We start from the raw sequence: 21,590 nt of genomic DNA, 5'->3' as shown, positions 1-21,590 counted from the left end.
CAACTTAAGGAGGCCATGAGTAAGGGCCCAATATTGAAGCCCCCTGATTGGTCTCAAGACTTTTATGTAAATCCAAGTGTATCTTTGCATTCAGTTGGTGCTGTATTGCTACAAAAAGGAGAGGCGGGTAGAATGCAACCCATCTATTATACCAGCTGACAGCTTACAGAGGTGGAAACAAGGTATGAAGAAATGGAGCAGCAAGCCCTCTCTTTGGTGTTTTCAGTCAGAAAGTTTCGCTCCTATTTGTTACCTTGGCCTTTTTTCTTCCTTACTTCTCAATCTGTATTAGCATATCTAGTTCGCAAGCCTAATTCTGGGGGGAGATTTGCAAAATGGTTGTCAAAGCTTCAAGAGTTCTCTTTCTCTTTTGTCACTGAAAATACCACTAGGTCCACTATGGCAGATTTGCTCACAGGACAGGAGGATCTAGGAGAAGAAAAGAAATGTAAGGAGAACATTAATGATGAAAGGGAGACACCACCAATAGCTTTTGTCTTGTATTTTGATGGGGCTTTTAGTCCTTCATGCCAACAAGGAGCCAAGGGATAGTCTTGATGAATTCTGAAGGTCAAGAGGTGTGGGTAAGAGAACAAGAGCTTCCAGGTATCACAACTAACAATGAAGCTGAGTATAATGCTTTGATTCTTGGTTTGGAGGGTTGTCTTCAAAGTCAAGTTAAAGAATTGGAAGTAAGAGGAGATTCTTAGCTTATTATAAAGCAAATGCAAGGGCATTACAAGACAAGAAGTCCTCATTTGAAGGAGCTTAATCAAAAGGCTATGACACTATGTAGTCAATTTGATTTTTGCAAGTTTGTTCATATAAACAGAAAAGAAAATCAAAGGGCATATGAGTTAGCTACTCAAGACATTGTAGTACAAGACCGAGGGGTGGTTTCTTTGGTAGACACTAGATGACCAGAACTGCAAGATGTTCACAATATGTAGAAAAAGGCATGTTTCCTCCAGGGTTAACTCCACAATAGAAGTAGAGATTGGTAAGGAAGGCTTGTCCCTATACTATTGTTGATGACATTCTTTATAAATTGGGAAAAGACAAGGTGCTCCATCGGGTGGTCCATCCCATCGAGACTAGGAGAATCCTAGAAATGTGTCATGAATGCTCTGGTCATTTTGCTTCAGTGAGCACAGCTAGGAGAATCCTTAATGCAGGGTACTTTTGGCCACGCCTCCATAAGGATGTATATGAATGGTGTCGGAGTTGTAAAGTATGCAAAAATTTTGGAAGGCGACAGTTGATTCTTGGCCCTTGAAGCCTATTCCAGCATATGGACCATTTGAGAGGTGGGGGTTGGACTTTGTTGGACCACTCCCTCGCTCATCTCAAGGCAAGCATTATTTATTAGTGGCCACAGATTATGCGACTCGATGGGCAGAGGCCAAGGCCACAATCAATAGCAAGGCAAGCACAGTTGCAAATTTTCTCTTTGATCAAATTTGTTCACGCTTTGGTTGTCCTTTGGAAATTCTCACTGATGGAGGAACCTCTTTTAGAAATGAACTAATTGAAGATGTGGTGCATAAGCTAAAGATAAATCATAGCATGTCCATGCCATACTATCCCCAATGTAATGGCTTGGCTGAGAAAACAAATGGATTATTGTGCAATTCAATGGGAAAGCTTGTAGACACTAAGAAAAGGCATTGGGATAGGCACTTGGCAAAAGTTTTATGGGCTTACAGAACCACACACAAGCTAGCTATTGGGTTTACACTATTCCAACTAGTGTATGGAATAGAAGGCATTTTGCCCATTGAATTGGAGATACATAGTCTTCACACTGCTGTTGCAAGAAAAGGATAGGAGGATGCCTATTCTCTCAATGCTTGGTACAGCTAGAAGCCTTGGATGAATGCAGATTACAGGCACTACTACAAAATCAGGTAGAAATGGCAGCCCAAAAGTGACATTTCTGTATTATTAAATGCACTTTGTTGCCGCCATTTGCACATGTGCCATTTTTTGGAAATGGCAACCAAAAGTGCCATATATTTTTGCCAATTCTTATGTCCATAATGGCAACCAAAAGTGCCATATATTTTGCCATTTTTACGTATGAAATGGCAACTAAAAGTGCCATATAGTTTTGCCATTTCCACATACAAAATGGCAATCAAGAGTGCCATATATTTCTGCCATTTTTGTGTCTAAAATGAATGACTGGTTGGACACGCTTTGTTAATGACTTACGTTTACTACGAAACTCATCACTTTAACATAAGGCACAACAAGGGAAAATATTCAATGGTACAAATTTTGTTGATGGATCATTCTCATGCCGCGAGTACATTGTTGGAGATGGTGGGTACGTGCTCCTCCCTTGGTTAATCATTCCCTACCCGGCTCCAAATAGGGAAGATTGGAAGGAATTTAACTTCATGTTGTCATCTACCCGGATTGTGGTTGAAAGAGCATTTGGATAGCTGAAAAATACTTGGTCTTACTTGCACGAGACGAGGAGAGGCCAGACCTCTACTTGCTTCTTAAAGTGATCGCATCTGCTTACATCTTGCATAACATACTCATTGACTTTGGGGTGGAGATGGAAGATGTGGTAGTTCCATTGGATGTAAATGGGGGTGGTGCCAAACAACCAGGGGATGCAATTGCAAGAAGCTCTAGGGACAGGCTGATGGAATATGTCTTGAGCTTGGCATAGACCCCAATGTACCATTTATCTTGCAACATGATTTTAATCTCCTCTTCCAAAGAGCTATTCTTTCCTTTTATGCAATTATGGTCAAATGTTTTTATTTGCAGATGTGGTCTCTTGATATTGTATGTTTGAATCTTGATGCTAGAATGCTAGGCATCGTGAGGTTCTGACTGCTCCTTGTTATATAATAACTTTGCTAATTTGCGTGAGACTTTGTAAGGTCTTTAGAAGGCTTGCCTTGTTTTTTAGTGAGCTGATGATTGCTTAAGCTAGCCATGGCTGTAGAATGTGTATTCATAAGCTTGAAAGATGGTCATTACTTTCTTTTCCATTTTTGCTCTTCTTTCATCAGAGTGGAAAAGCTTGAATCTGACACTTCTCTTTGTAATGGTCAAGTGCATAAGATAACAGTGCTTTTAAGCACTGGTAGTGTATGACTGTGATGATGATGCATTTTGAGTGCCCTCTGCATAAAGAGAGTTTCCCATACGTGAACTTGAGAATAGACAGCACATGTTTTGGCATATTGATATAAATGGTAAGCGTCGTACTCACTGAAAGCCATAAAGACTTCAATCCACTGAAAGCCATACAGAGTCCTGCTCACCAAAAGCCATGTCTTTCAGCCCTCCACTCATGGTTTCTCCAATGGGCTTATGGAAACAAAGATGTGGGGCTGGATTGTCACTAACTATATTAACCAAATAAAAGAACGTGAATTGTTTGACAAGCTTACAGTTTGAGATGTAGGCTCATGGAACATACTAGTCACAGCATATGCTGAACATGGTCTTGGCACTGAAGCACCGAGTAGCTTTGAACAGATGCAATTGCAGGGTGTCTCTTCGGATGCAGTCACATGTCACATTTGTTTGCAACATGAAAGATTTTGGCAGCGTAGGAGACATAGACAAGGGCCAAGAAATGAACGCTTGAGATTGCAAGAAAGGGGTTGGAAAGACGTAGTCTTATGGACTGCACTAATCACAGGATATGCAGAATATGGGCTTGGCAAGAAAGCGCTGGCCTTGGCATTGAAGTATCGAGTAGTTTTGAACAGATGCAATTGCAGGGTGTCTCTTTGGATGCAATCACATTTGTTTGCGACATGAAAGCTTTTGGCAGCATAGGAGACATAGACAAGGGCCAATAAATGAATGCTGAGATTGTAAAAAAGGGGTTGGAAAGACATAGCCTTATGGACTGCACTAATCACAGGATATGCAAAATATGGGCTTGGCAAGGAAACGCTGAACCTTCAACCTTTGTATGTTGTAAGCAAAGCACTGGTGATTAAATGGTCTCCAAATGAGAAAGTCTAGCTCATCTTGCTTGAAGATTGATCTTTCAGCAAAGGGAAAGCCATGATTTGGAAGGAATGAGCAACATTCCTAACGCATACCAAGCTTTACACACCAGTAAGCATTCTAACTGAAGTCCATGAGATTTGAAGAGGGTAAGAAGAGGATAAGAATGCCTTCCTGCCTCATTTTCTCAAACAAATAAAACACAAGTTCACACTCTGCGTAGTGGACATAACCTGCAATCAATGAACCCTTCATTACAACATCCCTTGTGGACAAGCCATCAAACAATTGCCAGGCATCAATCATGCTCTTGCACTACCTGGTGACTTGTACTTCTGCATGAAGTATCAAAGCCTTCTCACTTGTACTTCTTGCTCATCTACATCATTCAATTGAGACAAGAAAATAAACTCTCTTTGGCTTCCACGTTGAGGCCAAATAGAGGTCGCTCCACGACAGGGCTCTGAGATCATTTTCCAATAACAAATCCCACAGGTAGTCTGAGACTTTAATGTGGCCTTCTCCAAATATGGGCAGCATCTTGTTGACTAAGTTGCAGGAAACTACTAGGAGCTCTTCTCATTACAAGAGAAATCTCTATGAGAGTCAGTTCTGGCCGTTGTCAGTGAGCAGTACAGATAGGAATAAGGCAAGAAAGGTGCAGGTCTGAGGAAGGACAGCAACAGAAAATAGGTGCAGCAGAGGAAGCATGGACTTGTGGCCCGACTGCGCATTGTGTGGAGCTGGTCCTGCAGGTCAGGGCAGTGACTGAATGTTACTGCATATCCTGGAGCAGAGGGTGCATCTGTACGGGCTTGCAAAGTTATTACAGCAGATGGAGGAAAGATATCAGTTAAAATCTATGCACTATTTATAGGCATCTAGGACCAAAGGGGTCTAGCAGATTGGTGGGCCAGTCTGCTGTTCCATGCTCTTAACTGGCAAACTGGGTCGGGCAGTCTAGGGCACATCCAGCCCTATTAAAAGGGCCCTCCAAGGGCTCATTCAGTTCATTCAAGAAACTCAGACTTTGGGCAATTCAGCGTGCTTCAGGGATCAAACCAGGCACAATCTAGGGAAACAACTGCTTGCAGCAAAGATTGCTTTCAAGAGTCTTCATGAAGGGTTGTCTGCCAAGATTTAGAGCCTCTTTTAGCCCAAAAAATATTGCATCCATTACCCCCCTACCTCCATAAGCCCTGCATGCATCCTCGTCTATTGAATAGCATTCAATGTCATTTTCATTTTCAATCAAATGTTCCAGAAATTGCAACTTGACATCCAGCTCCAACTCTGATGAGCTTAACAGAGTACAAAGGAGGAGGAACAAACTTGGTTCTAAAGTCTCAACAATAGCCTTAGCTGCAACCTTCAGCAAAGCATGCATACTCAAGGCTTATCTAGAGCCTTAACCTTCAATGCACATGTTGCTATGTCTTTCAAAGCATTGACTGCCCGATGTGGATAGTTGGAAGCAATGCGTACTGCATTTGTTAGGAAGAATTTTCCTGGGATACAAAGCCTCTTCATGTCAACAGCCTTGGTTAAACCGTCTCTTTCATCAAGTAAAGATTCCCAACTGTCAGCTGCATTTCTCACAGACTCAATGGTGCAACTGTCAACTGCATTTCTCATAAAGTCAATGGTGCAACCATTTGTTACACTAATGATATTTGAAATGTCTATCGTGATGTGGATAGTTGAAAGCAATGCGTACTGCATTTGTCAGAAAGAATTTTCCTGGGATACAAAGCCTCTTCATGTCAACAGCCTTGGTTAAACCGTCTCTTTCATCAAGTAAAGATTCCCAACTGTCAGCTGCATTTGTGATTACCTCCCTCCCAGAGTTGATTTGCAGTAGTGTAGTGACTCCTTTCCATGCTATATTCAAAATTCCAACCCAATTTTTACCATTTGCAGCTGCAAATTTTCACAGGCCCACCATGAATATATTGTCACCATAACCTACAACCTGGGCATAGTCGGCAGGAATGCTTTCTATGTGCTGAAACAACTTCTCTTCATGGGCACTATGAAAAAGGCGTAGATGAAATCATTGTTTACATCCCCAAATGTCTTCCGAGGCCAAACTGCTTCTGGGGTCTTTTCCTTGGAGATATCTTCTACGTTAAACGCACCTTCTCTTTTCAAGGATGGTTTTGGACCTCCTCAACTTAATTTATTCATGTTGCCATCATTAAATACAGAAGTCTACTAGTCATAGAAGTTCTCACTTCAATACAAGGTGTTCACTTCAATACAATATCCTAGAACTTTGAAGATTATGATCTAGATCTCAATGTCACTGCCTACAAATCCTTATGTACTCTACAAGTCCAATAAAAGGCAACCATATAAATCTCTTTCTCTCTTTCTCTCTCTCCTTTCACACACAAACACAAACACAAACACACACACACACACACTTTTTTTTTGTGAAACCAGTAGCTATAAAATTAACATGAAATCAATGTACACGACATTAGACTCCAAAAGAGAGCCTAATGGAAGAACTCAAAAACAGTGAGAAAACACTTCAAGGCTAGTAGCATCCAAGTCCCTCGCAGCATAACTATCATATAAAGATTGCTTGAGGGACATTCTGAAGAAAGCATATGCCTGAGGAAACTGTTGTCCCATCCTAAAATGCAATCTCTGTGTCCAAATAGTCCATAGTACCCAAAAACGAGCCCAGTGAAAGAAAAGGAGGAATGGAGACATCTGAGATGAGAAGCATCCAAACATCCAGAAGAGTTGTCCGAATCTGATAGAGGGAAACAGAAGCCGCAGCAATTGAGAGACATGAGTGATCAATATTCGAGAGTGCGGACAAGACCATAACAAATGGGGAACTGTCTCGCTGTGATGAGAGCAACGGGGGCAGGAAGAGGAAGTAATACGACGTGCTTTCAATTTCACCCCAATGGAAAAAGCTCCCACTATACATCTCCAAAAGAAAAGCCTTTGTTTCAATGGCAGTTTAGCTTTCCAAATTTTCCTGAGTTTTGATTGCCACCAAGATAAAGGCCTATCCAAGTTCCAAAGAGTGTTGGCATGCTTATCAATCCATGGCAGTGGAAGAAGAAATTTGTAGACCATCGAGGATGTCAAATTATGCATTGAAAGTGAACAGGTAGCAGGAGACAAGGAAGTCAGATTCCAGTCTAGTAATCTGTCCTATACAAACAGCGGAGAGACAGGAACAAATGGCTGCAACATAGTTGTAAGTATTCTCCAAATAGGCCTATGATGCAGACCCAAGGGGAATGTCCTGCAAGCTTGTGGAAATGAAAGCACATAACCATGTTGATCCACCACATCTCCGACCAATCTTATGCCCAATTTCATAAGATTATATGCTTTAATAGGTGCTTGTAAAGCAAGAGGCGATTCAAACACCTTGCTCCAATGGATGCTTTCCAAGCGAAGAGAATTACCATGATGGGAGGAAGCACCTGACCATTTAGCATAAGAGAGAATTCTCTTCCAATCATGAATAAAAGCAGTAGAAATAGGACAGCCAGGAATTTTTCCCTGAAATGTGGTCATGATTGCTTCCCAGTGATCTGTAATCCAATGCCCGTATGCGTGGGACTTCATGTTTCCACACATAGCTGCTAACATAATAGCCCATGGCTGTTTTTGCTGAAAAAAATTGGCAATCATAGTGCTCTTTCTTGCCAACATATGAAACTGAAGATTGAGAATATTCAGTCCCCCATGAGTCTTAGGAGAACAAACAGACTGCATGGGAAGTAGTCGCAAAGCCTTTCTGTGAGATTTGCTTTTCCAAAGTATCTCCATAGCCTGAGACATATAGGAAGCCAAATGTGTAAAAGACCAGTGAAGAAGAGGCAAATAAAATTGCACATATGCCATAATGATAGACTGTACTATCCAAAGTCGAACATGTAGAGGCCAAGTCGACAAGTGCCAGTATTCCAGCTTCTTATTAATCTTTTGAAGCACCCATTTAAGCTGTTGTTGAGAGGTAACATTCCAGCCAATGGGATACCCTAAATGCCTCACAACGGTATGGGAAGAAATGATGTGGCCTGGCCAGAGAAGTGCATGCCAATCAGCTTCTTTCAATGCTAGAAGATTCGATTTCTGAAAGTTGATATGCAGTCCAGCAGCTATGCCAAAATCATTCAAAAAATGCATCAAATGAGAGAGGTCACTTTGAGAATTCCTGGGCATGAAATATGAATCATCAGCATATGCTTGTGCAAGAAACGGCTGTGCCCCTGAAATTTGCAAGCCATGAAGCTGCCCTGTATCTGCAAGATGATCCATATGCAACAATAACGGATGAGTAGCAATGGCATACAGTAGCGAACTAAGAGGGCATCCCTCTCACTGAACGGGTCATAGTCCATGTCATTGACAACCTACTACCAAGCAGACACTGCGCAGTGGCATGAGAATACAACTAGTAAATAACATGGACCAGGCAAGGGCCATATCCCAATTTATGCATAGTCTGAGAAATAAAATCCCAATGGACAGTATCAAATGCTTTCGCAATGTCCACTTGCAGAATGAGAACATCTTGTTTAGAATATTTGGCATACTCAATTGCAAGCAAAGCATTGGAGATATTGTTAGTAATCTGCCTTCTGGGAACAAACTCATACTGCATGGGATGAAGTCCTGCTTGCAAGATAAATTGAACCCTAAGAACAATCATCTTGGCAATGAGTTTGTAAATGACTGGCATAAGAGATATGGGCCGCCAATCAGCCATTGTCTCACACAACCTTTTTTTGGGGATCAATTTGACAAGGCCATGTTTCCAAGAAAGAGGAAGAGATTGTTCTGCCCAAGCATGATTGATCATGAGAAGAAGAGTGTTCTTGAGACCAGCCCAAAATGCACGGAAAAATTCAACTGTCAATCCATCCCAACCAGGAGAGCTGCCTTTACGTAAATGACTCAAAGCTTCGTCCAGTTCATTAAGCATAAATGGCTGCTCCAATGCATGAGCCTGTTCCCAAGACAATATAGGCTGAACATGCATAAGAAATTGAGACCTAGCTACATTCACTTGCATCGAGTTATCAGGCTGAGGAGAAAAGAGATGCTGGAAATGACTAGAGCATTGTGATTCCAATTCTGATTTGGAGGTGGTCCAGGTGCCATCATCCTGCCTGATCCTGCAAATATCCTCCTTTCGCCTATCCGCATGCAGGCTTTTGAAGAAGGCCTTGGAGGAGCAACCCTTATCCAAAAGGGGTTTCATGCGAGCTCGGATTTGCCACTTCTTTAATTTGCGAAGATCATTTTGATGGATGATATGAACCGCATAAGCGCAAGAATCCTGTTCAGAGGAGGTGAGCTGCCTATAAGAGCTAATTACATCCATTTGTTGCTTGTGAGAATGAGCCCATTTCAGCTTAAGCCTGAGGTTTTCCATGTGACTCCGTCCATAATCTTGAATAACAGCCTGCAAGCGATGGGCAAGACTGATCCAAGCAAAATCCATGTCCTCTTGAGCATGTAAGAGGAGGGGGCGGACAGCCACTCTCACCATGTTCTGAAATTGTTGATGAAGCAAATAAGCACTATTAACATGGAGTAGACGACGACCGAAAAAAGGCATATCATCTATCAAACGTGCTATAGATAATGTCAAACATACTGGGAAGTGATCAGACAGCAAGAGGGAATGATCAACCCATAATGCACATGCGAAACTAGCATACTGCTGAGCATGCAACAAATACCATCTGTAAAGCCGAGCCTTTGAAACCCAAATTCCCAATGAAGTCTATCCAAATTCCCAATGAAGTCTACGGTACCCCTCCTAGGAAAAGCCCTTGGCAATCGATCTTCATTTGTACTTATCAATGAAGTCATCTATCTTGACTTTGATTTGTACACCGCCACGTTAAGCACTTCTTGTCAAAGGCTAGGAAGCCTCACCAATAGAGTGTGTTCTTTGGTTTGTGACAAAAGGGATACTATCTAGCTATCACATCCTTGATCCCCAAGTCCTCCCAAAGCAATGGTTAGGAAAGAAACACTATTCACAAAAAAGTTCTAAACCATAATTTCACGCTGAGTTGCATACGTTTACCAAAATACACAACCTTTAGTAATACGCAGACTTGCATATGGTTAGGAATATACACAACCTTTAGGAATTATTGAAAGACATGTGGATTTCCACAAACTTGTCCTTTGCACCAATAGATAACACAAAATCTTCTAATATTAAATCAGTACCCTGCTTTTCAAGATTTTGCATCCCTTACTTGCTTCCTTATGATTCACCTCGCAGTACTGTAAGCAAATAGATCAAAAGAAGTTTGATGAAGAAGCTATCAATGCATCATGCAGGGCAGAATTTTTGGAGTTTGTGTTCAAAGAATCCCTGTTCAGTGATTCGATTTCAGACATTGTCCTCTCCCACAGCGACCATTATAAACTATCAATTCAAACATCTCACCCGAAATTTTCTTGCCTGTTCATAATCTTGTCTTGTGCTCTGATTGTGTGTATCCAATGTTGCTCAATTTCGAAGCCATCCCCGAAGCTCCAACAGAATCGTCTTCTGATCTATCCTTCATCTTCAGGATTGAAATTCGATTTTCTTTGCATGGATTCATGGTCCATTACTCCAGTTGAATTCTCGCAGCAGCTGCAAAGCTATTGAAATTGCTTCAGTGATCTAGTTTTGAGCTCCTCTATGGGCAGGCCAAAGCTGTAGAATCCACTCGGAGCCCACCTGACGGAATAAAAATAGACGTCCTTACGTCCTTCTCAGGTCTGTAGCTAAATGTTCCATCACGTGTGGTGGACGAGGATTAAGACCTGGAAGGCAGGAGGCGCTCCCCCTCGAGCTCTGCTAACCGTTTTCTAACGTCAGGAGTAGTACTCAAGAACCAGGACCTCTTTCTTGGCTCTCTTGACGGACGTAGAGGGGGCGTGGGGGGATGGCTTCGAACACGAGAGACCAATTCGTCCCAGAGGAGGTGGTATTTGCGGGCTTTGTGCAAGGAGAGGGCGACATAAGAAGGAGATGGGAAAGAAGGCACGCTCCACTATGGGAGGGGAAGGGCCATGGAAGGAGGTGGAGATCAAGCGATGAAGCTCTCTATGGCGGGATTGAAGAAATTCAATGCAGAATAAAAAACTAGATCCAGTTGTATTGAGCTAGAATATATATGAATGAATTTAGTGCTATTTTGTAAAATTTGTTAAATAATATTTTCCATCTTGACTTGATTGTTAAAGTGAATTTAGAACTTAGATTTATGTAAACTTGCAATTTGAGAAGAATTAATTATGATATGAAGATGAGCACTATAATAGTAGAATTTTTTGAAATACACTATAATATTATTATAAGAGTAACAATACATGAAAATTTATATAGTATACCTAAAAGTGGTTATTATTGGAATTGTTATAAATGGAGTTATACATCACAAAAAACATGATGCTTTTGTAAGCATTTTTTAATACAGGTTATACATGAATTATTTTATGTGTATTGAAAAAAAGTAGTAATGCTTTGAAAACCAAAAAAAAAGAGTAATATATGTTATGAATTAAGAGTCCTTCAAGAGTATGATGTAACTATAGTTTGAAATAGGAAGTCCTTTACATGTATTGAAAATGGGCTTCTACTTAAATATACTAGATTATGTCTCTATTTTTTAGAAAGTAAAATTTTTTTGTAGATGCTGGATTTCTACTGAGGTTATTGTATCCATATTTCGAGTCGGTTGTGTTTAGTTCTCTTATGTATTTCTCTTCAAGTGTATCCGCTTTGCTTTTAAAGTTTGTGGTGGCTAGGATTTTTTATTTGAAGTTCGAGTCGAACGGTTTGTACATGTTAACATCATGTTTCAATTTTAATGAAGGATTGGTTTGGTGTTGTGCTATTCGTTTTTCAAGATTTCTAGTTTGTCAAATATATCTTTTTTCTGTAGATGCTGGATTTCCATTGAGGTTATTGTATCCATATTTCGAGTCGGTTGTGTTTAGTTCTCTTATGTATTTCTCTTCAAGTGTATCCGCTTTGCTTTTAAAGTTTGTGGTGGCTAGGATTTTTGTTTTGAAGTTCAAGTCGAACAGTTTGTACCTATTAACATCATGTTTCAATTTTAATGGAGGATTGGTTTGGTGTTGTGCTATTCGTTTTTCAAGATTTCTAGTTTGTCTAATATATCTTTTTTTGGTAGCAATACATAGAATAGAATATATGTAATATGGGCCTTTTGTGCCTTTTTCTTTGTCTTCTTCGCGATTTCCTATTTGAAATAGCAAAATGAAGTACGATGAGTTTTTCTTGTGTGTTAGAAGAGGAAGTTTGCATGTATTTTAAGATATGGAGTCAAGAATGTACCTGTAGGGGGCTGAAATATATTGTTCTTTGTTGGAGTCGAGAAAAACTCAAAATGTTCGCCATATGCTTCTTTTGCAAAATTTAAATCAATAATGGAAGTTATACCTTCTATGGTAAATGGCAACTCTTTTGCTTTTTTTTTATCATCTGTTTGGAACATGTTGTTGAACTCTGCTAGGATGACATTTCCAATCTTACGATCTATTTTGAGGAGTTCGGCTAAGCTTTCAGCTAAGCTTATAGCTATATACAAGAAGTAATTTTGTCCCTTTGTTCTTTTTGTTGATTTCTCTTGATCTTGTTGAGCCAATCGGGCTTTACTTTGGAATTGATTAAAGATTTGCGAAATAGTAATCTATTATAAATTAGAATATAAACTAATGTGAAGAAATACTACAATGCTTAATATTGAAAACGTACCTCATCTGATGTTGCCATATTTTATTGTTGGTTATTCTTCAAATAAGTTTTTTGATAGATCCTGCATATTAGTTTGTATATCAAAAGTTTCTTTTCTCTTAAATGATGAATATTTAATAAAAGGTTTTTCTATTGATTACTATTTTTTTAAAGTTCATGTAAGCATTGGAATGAAGTCAGATGGATTGATTTTATTTAAGATTCTTAAGTTCTTTCGAGTGGTGACTCGTGAAAGCATGACATATGTTAGTCCTGGTGCAAATGATTTTTTAATTACTACAAGAGCCTTTCGTTTGAGTGTGCATCCTTGTGACTTGTGTCCCGTAATTGCATATGCTAGTGTGATTGGAAAAGTTGTTTTGTGATACCATATTGAGTTTAATACCTTCCGTTTATGTTTTGATCATCTTAGTGTGATTTTTTCATTTGTTGATAAGATCTTGGCATGAATTTTTAAAATGTTGTTTGTGTTATTATCTATTTCTAGTAATATGACACTTGCAATAGCACCATTTGTAGCTCCAATTGGAGATCTATATTTTCTGTGATCATCACTTTCGCTCCTATTGCTATTTGTTGTACGGAGTGGAAATTTGGATCCATTATCCATTCTTTTAATTCTAAGATTTGATTTGCATTGGATGTTACAGTGATGCTTTTAATTTGATGCTCTTTGAATTTCTTATGTAGTATGAGCTCATTATAGTATCGTGTGTCTTTTTTATGGATGCACAATATAGTTGTGTCCTTGTCAATGAAATCGTTTGCTTCACTATCACTTATGATTACATTACCTAGGTAATACTGAATCTCTTCTACTGTTGGTTGTCTTATTCTAATTATGTTTAAGAATTCTATGAATGTTGGATCTTCTAGGTGATGTATTGATGTGTGAAGGAATGAAAAGGTTGCAGTTTTCCAGAAACCCGAGTTTCCAATATAGCATTTTCTAAAGAATTCATTTTCTTGTACCTTGCATTTGCATACTGGAGGTAACTGGGACATATCTCCGAATAAGAGCATCTTTTTATTTTCAAAAGGATGCAAGATTGTTTGCTTGCAAGTTTCGCATAGTTGTCTGATTACTGTGTTTAATGTTTAGCATGTCATCATTGAGATCTCATCAATTATTATGATTTCTACATTTTGCAATTCTATGTATCGTTCGTTTGACACTGGTAAGGAGGCACGAAACATATCGTGTCTCTTTGATAGAGCAAACTGATGATGGACAGTAGTTGCTAATCGACTTAGTCTCATTGCAACAGCTCCTGTTGCTACTGCTAGAACAATCGATTTTCCTTGTTTTACATAATTATAAGTAATGTACTTGATCATAAATGCATTTCCTGAACCAGGAGTACCACAAATGACATGAAGTCCTGTGGGTGATGCATTTATCTTTTTGTAAACTTCTTGTTGTTCAGAAGAAAGAGTTGCATTTTCGAAATCCTTAACTCGTTCATCATTTGAAGTAATTTTGTGCATGTTGTGTTATGTATATTGGTATCTTCATGAAGGTCGGTTGAAGCCATGAAGGAGTTCTGAATAACACATAATGGGCTTTTTTGGAGTATCATGTTTGTTAGTTGGTGGCGATTTTGATCTATTAGCAAGTGCACTTTGCAATATTGATCGATAAGAGTTTCGATGTCTTCTTCTGCTTTTACGAGGTCTCGAATATGGCATTCTAAGAAGTAAGATTTTGTATGATTGTTTTCAGAAATGAGCTCATTCTCGTTTCTAAAATTTACGTTCTTTAGTAGAAGGTTGTAAAAAAATCCTTCAAAATGATGAGCAGGGTGATAATCTGTGAAACGTATGATCCGTGTTGATGGATACACATAATTTTCGAAAGAATCTACAATAGTTATGTTATCTTTGTTTTTTTTCTTTGACTTTTGGACATTGTATTTTTTCCAGAATTCATAGAAGGTCAAGTTCTTCATGACACTTGGATGACCACAATACGTATCTATAGGATGCATTACAGAAACACAATGTTCACAAAGGTATTTTTGGCGCATAGATGGGGAGAGGAGTCAATGAAATGTATAGATTCGCTTCTTTGAATGGTAGATATTTGTAAGCATGACGATGCTGCCTCTGTTGGAGATGTTGGCTTTGAAAGAATGTATGCAAATATCATTTTTAATTTAACTGGATCTAGATTATCTAGTCCTAGAAGTTTTGCATCACCAGGATTCAAGTTCATGTGTCCCATGGATTCGATTTTCATAGCATATTTTAGAAGGTAATATGAGAGGTTTGTGTTTGTTATTTTCTGAATATTCATATGTGCTTGCCACAAGAGTAATATTCCTGCATGGTATGGAATGACATTACGATGTTCTAGTGATGGACAGAAGTAGATCCATCTTTGTGTGTGAGAGGATCTATAGTAGGTTTAGTATCTAAATGTATTGGATATGGAAATCCGTATTTGCATTTGTGGTTTGTGGTTGAGTCAAATAGATTGCATGTTGGCCTACATGTGTGGATTTGTTTTCTCTTTACCATATAGTTAAGCTTTCTTTGAATTAAATTCTCTGGCCAGTTATTAAAATCATTCATGTAAGGGATTTGTGCATCTATCTGGTTTGATACAATTTCTATGTCTTGTGCATCTATCCATAGCATCATGTGTGCATGCATAGATCCTCTATTTTGTACCTCATATCTTATGATGTGATGGCTGACTCTACCTAGTAGTCCTTTATCGCATAGAATATATCTTGCTAAGAATTGTTGCAATCTAACATGGAAGAGCACTGCGCATTCAACTGGACAATCTATCCATGTGAAGTTTTTATTGAATTGTTTAGCAATGGTTTCTATTTGATCGATTTCACACCATCTTGTGGTTGATACCTCATCTACAGAAAGTGTAAGAAATATATTGGGAAGGCCCCATGTGTCAACCATTGCCATTAGATCTTTTAAGTTTCTACAGTGCCATGAAGGAGATCCAGGAATAGAATTTGGTATCTGAAACTTAAGAATACGTCTAATTATCTCTTATTCAGATATTCTTCGATCTTGTCATGTTTGTTGGTCAATATCTCTTTGTAATACTGTAGTTTGAGTAGAGTTTGCTATTAAAATAGATTGACGTATTTGGTACATCAATAAAAAGTATGGTTTGTAAAGAGTGAACATGCAAAACAATGTTGATATTCTCATTTTTAAATATACATTGAAGAACATCTTGCCGTCATGAGCACCATATCTGAAAAGATAGAGGAATGGGAATAATGCATACTCTATTGTTAATTCAATTGTGATAGACCTTCCATAGATGTTATGAGCTGACGCTCAATAATTCTTGTTGAATCACGAAGTATAATTGTCCCGACTTCATGTGATGTATTTTTTTTTAATTGATGAGTTGTAGGTAGCATGTTGATTTGTTCTAATAATGACAAGTAGTTGTCCTCATGTGCAATTTTCATAAGATCGAATGGTGTCTTTCAAAAATATCAAAAATAACTTTTGAAGAAAGAACACTTACTCCCTAGTTTTGGATACAGTTGTTCATACATTGTTAAGTATTTTTTAAATATGGGGTTTGTTCTAGAGTTAAATGCTAGAACGTGTTTTGTTGTTGATAGTAAGTTTGTTGAGTTACTACAAAATCTTTGTTGGTGATTCCAACATATTAGTGGATTATCTAACATTGATCTCCTTTGTAGTATACCTGTTGCTAAAGATGTAATACCTTTAGAAACGTTTAGGGATATACCGATTATAGAAAGCATTTGCATTTGAAATATGTCTGCACCTAATACATCCTGTGAATAGTCTGGATCATAGGAAACCGAGTACAACTTTCTGAATGGACTATCTATGCATGCTTTACAAGCCATTTTTTATCTATGTCCTAGGCTATTTTCTACATGCAAACTTATGAATGTATTGGATAAGTCATATGGTGTTATACTTGATTCTAGTAGTGATATTACTGATTTTAACTTTGTAAAAGAACCTATGTTAAATTCTATTCTACCACAATATACACAATATTGCATCTTTGAAATATATTGAGAAGTGATTTGGTTCCATTCTTTTAGAAAATTATTGATGAATAACCATGAGGAGAAACTTGGTTGTAAGCATCTTTTCTTATTTTCTATGCTAATGTAGGAAGCACGTTCTCTTCTTCCAATAAGAGACCTTTTCATATTTGTAAAGTAAATTATATGTTGAAGTAGAAACACCTACTTTATTTTCCCATTGTGGATGAGAGCATTAAAAATTACTTGAAATTCACCAATTCGAATAATCTGCAAACAAAATATCAAGGTTGTTAACACTTTATTATTTTCACTCAAAATTTATAACGCCTCTGGTTTATGTTGATACCAATTTGAATATAGCATATGGGAATTTGAATGTAGCATATAGCATTTCGAATATAAAACATGGTAAATAGATCTTTCTTTTTGCACGTAGGAGTTTTTGTTTAGCATATATTTTGTTGCATATATTTGTAGCTATTTAAATTTGGGATATAGCAGTTTTCATTTATCACTTTGTATATATTTGGTAGCAATTTGAATTTGAGAAATAGCACTCTAAATTTTGTACATATCATTTTGCATTTAGAATTAGCACTTAGCATTGATGAACTAGCATTTTTGTGTTTAGCAAATAGCACTTTGTATCCAACACATAAACAAATAAACTTAACCACACATTCATGTGGGGGGGAGAGTTAACACATTTCCTCTCCAAAAATTATAAGACCAAGAAACGTGCCCTTCCTTGGGTTCATATGATTTTGCATTTTGCACATAGCATTTTGCATATAGTATGTAGCAATTTGAGTCATAGTATTTTGCATTTTTGAAAATTTAATGGATCAATTCTGTAGTACAAAAATCTTTGAGATTGTTGGCAATCACCCATGCGTAGCAGCTCAAATTGCAAGCATCAATAGCATGGCCATCGAATCAACAAGGATGAGCTAGAAGAACGTCAAGCTAATGCCAATTGAAAACTCTGAATCATCAAGCTGCCTCTACAAGGTTTTCAAGCGCAAGTACCTTTAGGAGCAACTTGGCGCACAAGAGCTACTTGACTACTCAAAGCTACATCAACTTGAAGAGATCAAGAATACTCAATGCACAGATTGGAGCTCCCCCACTGTGCAGACTGAAACCAATGGAGGACAGGTGCTAGCGCAGGAAGGTGAGCTAGCCAAAAGGTGCGGACAAGAGTGGCTCCTAAACATTCTATCGCCGAATCTCTTCAGCCAAGAAAGTGATAGTGATTCTAACTCAAAGGACGGGGAACTTAAGCCAAACATTTGTAGCTATTTAAATTTGGGATATAGCAGTTTTCATTTATCACTTTGTATATATTTGGTAGCAATTTGAATTTGAGAAATAGCACTCTAAATTTCGTACATATCATTTTGCATTTAGAATTAGCACTTAGCATTGATCAACTAGCATTTTTGTGTTTAGCAAATAGTACTTTGTATCCAACACATAAACAAATAAACTTAACCACACATTCATGTGGCGGGAGAGTCGGCACATTTCCTCTCCAAAAATTATAAGACCAAGGAACGTGCCCTTCCTTGGGTTCATATGATTTTGCATTTTGCACATAGCATTTTGCATATAGTATGTAGCAATTTGAGTTTGGGATACAGAACATAGCACTTTGCATTTTGCACATGGTACTTTGTTTTTAGAAATGTATGATTTTGTATTTCGTACATAGTATTTTGCATTTTTGAAAATTTAATGGATCAATTCTGTAGTACAAAAAACTTTGAGGTTGTTGGCAATCACCCATGCGTAGCAGCTCAAATTGCAAGCATCAATAGCATGGCCATCGAACCAACAAGGATGAGCTAGAAGAACGTCAAGCTAATGCCAATTGAAAACTCTCAATCATCAAGCTGCCTCTACAAGGTTTTCAAGCACAAGTACCTTTAGGAGCAGCTTGGCACACAAGAGCTACTTGACTACTCGAAGCTACATCAACTTAAAGAGATCAAGAACACTCAATGCACATATTGGAGCTCCCTCACTGTGCAGACTGAAATCGATGGAGGACTGGTGCGAGCGGAGGAAGGTGAGCTAGCCAAAAGGTGCGGACAAGAGTGGCTCCTAAACCTTCTATCACCAAATCTCTTCAACCAAGAAAGTGATAGTGATTCTAACTCAAAGGACGGGGAACTTAAGCCAAACATTTGTAGCTATTTGAATTTGGGATATGGCAATTTTCATTTATCACTTTGTATATATTTGGTAGCAATTTGAATTTGAGAAATAGCACTCTAAATTTCGTACATATCATTTTGCATTTAGAATTAGCACTTAGCATTGATCAACTAGCATTTTTGTGTTTAGCAAATAGCACTTTGTATCCAACACATAAACAAATAAACTTAACCACACATTCGTGTGGGGGGAGAGTCGGCACATTTCCTCTCCAAAAATTATAAGACCAAGGAACGTGCCCTTCCTTGGGTTCATATGATTTTGCATTTTACACATAGCATTTTGCATATAGTATGTAGCAATTTGAGCTTGGGATACAGAACATAGCACTTTGCATTTTGCACATGGTACTTTGTTTTTAGAAATGTATGATTTTGTATTTTGTACATAGTATTTTACATTTTTGAAAATTTAATGAATCAATTTGTAGTACCAAAAAATTTGAGGTTGTTGGCAATCACCCATGCGTAGCAACTCAAATTGCAAGCATCAATAGCATGGCCATCAAACCAACAAGGATGAGCTAGAAGAACGTCAAGCTAATGCTAATTGAAAACTCTGAATCATTAAGCTGCCTCTACAATGTTTTCAAGCGCAAGTACCTTTAGGAGCAACTTGGCACACAAGAGCTACTTGACTACTCGAAGCTACATCAGCTTGAAGAGATCAAGAACACTCAATGCACAGATTGGAGCTCCCCCACTGTGCAGATTGAAACCGATGGAGGACTGGTGCTAGTGGAGGAAGGTGAGCTAGCCAAAAGGTGCGGACAAGAGTGGCTCCTAAACGTTCTATCACCGGATCTCTTCAGTCAAGAAAGTGATAGTGATTCTAACTCAAAGGACGGGAAATTAAGCCAAACATTTGTAGCTATTGAATTTGGGATATAGCAGTTTTCATTTATCATTTTGTATATATTTGGTAGCAATTTGAATTTGAGAAATAGCACTCTAAATTTCATACATATCATTTTGCATTTAGAATTAGCACTTAGCATTGATCAACTAGCATTTTTGTGTTTAGCAAATAGCACTTTGTATCCAACACATAAACAAATAAACTTAACCACACATTCGTGTCGGGAGAGAGTCGGCACATTTTCTCTCCAAAAATTATAAGACCAAGAAACGTGCCCTTCCTTGGGTTCATATGATTTTGCATTTTACACATAGCATTTTGCATATAGTATGTAGCAATTTAAGTTTGGGATACAGAACATAGCACTTTGCATTTTGCACATGGTACTTTGTTTTTAGAAATGTATGCTTTTGTATTTTACACATAGTATTTTGCATTTTTGAAAATTTAATGGATCAATTTTGTAGTATAAAAAACTTTGAGGTTGTTGGCAATCACCCATGCATAGCAGCTCAAATTGCAAGCATCAATAGCATGGCCATCGAACCAACAAGGACGAGCTAGAAGAACGTCAAGCTAATGCCAATTGAAAACTCTGAATCATCAAGCTGCCTCTATAAGGTTTTCAAGCGCAAGTACCTTTAGGACCAACTTGGCGCACAAGAGCTACTTGACTACTCGAAGCTACATCAACTTGAAGAGATCAAGAACACTCAATGCACAGATTGGAGCTCCCCCACTGTGCAGACTGAAACTGATGGAGGACTGGTGCTAGCGGAGGAAGGTGAGCTAGCCAAAAGGTGCGGACAAGAGTGGCTCCTAAACGTTCTATCACCGGATCTCTTCAGCCAAGAAAGTGATAGTGATTCTAACTCAAAGGACGGGGAACTTAAGCCAAACATTTGTAGCTATTTGAATTTGGGATATAGCAGTTTTCATTTATTAATTTGTATATATTTGGTAGCAATTTGAATTTGAGAAATAGCACTCTAAATTTCGTACATATCATTTTGCATTTAGAATTAGCACTTAGCATTGATCAACTAGCATTTTTGTGTTTAGCAAATAGCACTTTGTATCCAACACAAAACTTAACCACACATTCGTGTGGGGGGAGAGTCGGCACATTTCCTCTCCAAAAATTATAAGACCAAGGAACGTGCCCTTCCTTGGGTTCATATGATTTTGCATTTTGCACATAGCATTTTGCATTTAGTATGTAGCAATTTGAGTTTGGGATATAGAACATAGCACTTTGCATTTTGCACATGGTACTTTGTTTTTAGAAATGTATGATTTTGTATTTTGTACATAGTATTTTGCATTTTTGAAAATTTAATGGATCAATTTTGTAGTACAAAAAACTTTGAGGTTGTTGGCAATCACCCATGCGTAGCAGCTCAAATTGCAAGCATCAATAGCATGGCCATCAAAGCAACAAGGACGAGCTAGAAGAACGTCAAGCTAATGCCAATTGAAAACTCTGAATCACCAAGCTGCCTCCACAAGGTTTTCAAGCGCAAGTACCTTTAGGAGCAACTTGGCGCATGAGAGCTAATTGACTACCTGAAGCTACATCAGCTTGAAGAGATCAAGAACACTCAATGCACACATTGGAGCTCTCCCACTGTGCAGATTGAAACCGATGGAGGACTGGTGCTAGCGGAGGAAGGTGAGCTAGCCAAAAGGTGCGGACAAGAGTGGCTCCTGAACGTTCTATCACCAGATCTCTT

The sequence above is a fragment of the Dipteris shenzhenensis genome, chromosome 18 (genome assembly GCF_047967505.1).
Source record: "Dipteris shenzhenensis isolate YYH24624 ecotype China chromosome 18, Dip_SZ_1.0, whole genome shotgun sequence".
In the NCBI taxonomy this organism is placed as follows: domain Eukaryota; kingdom Viridiplantae; phylum Streptophyta; class Polypodiopsida; order Gleicheniales; family Dipteridaceae; genus Dipteris; species Dipteris shenzhenensis.
The sequence above is the reverse complement of the archived record's forward strand: the minus strand, read 5'-3'. Positions refer to the sequence as shown.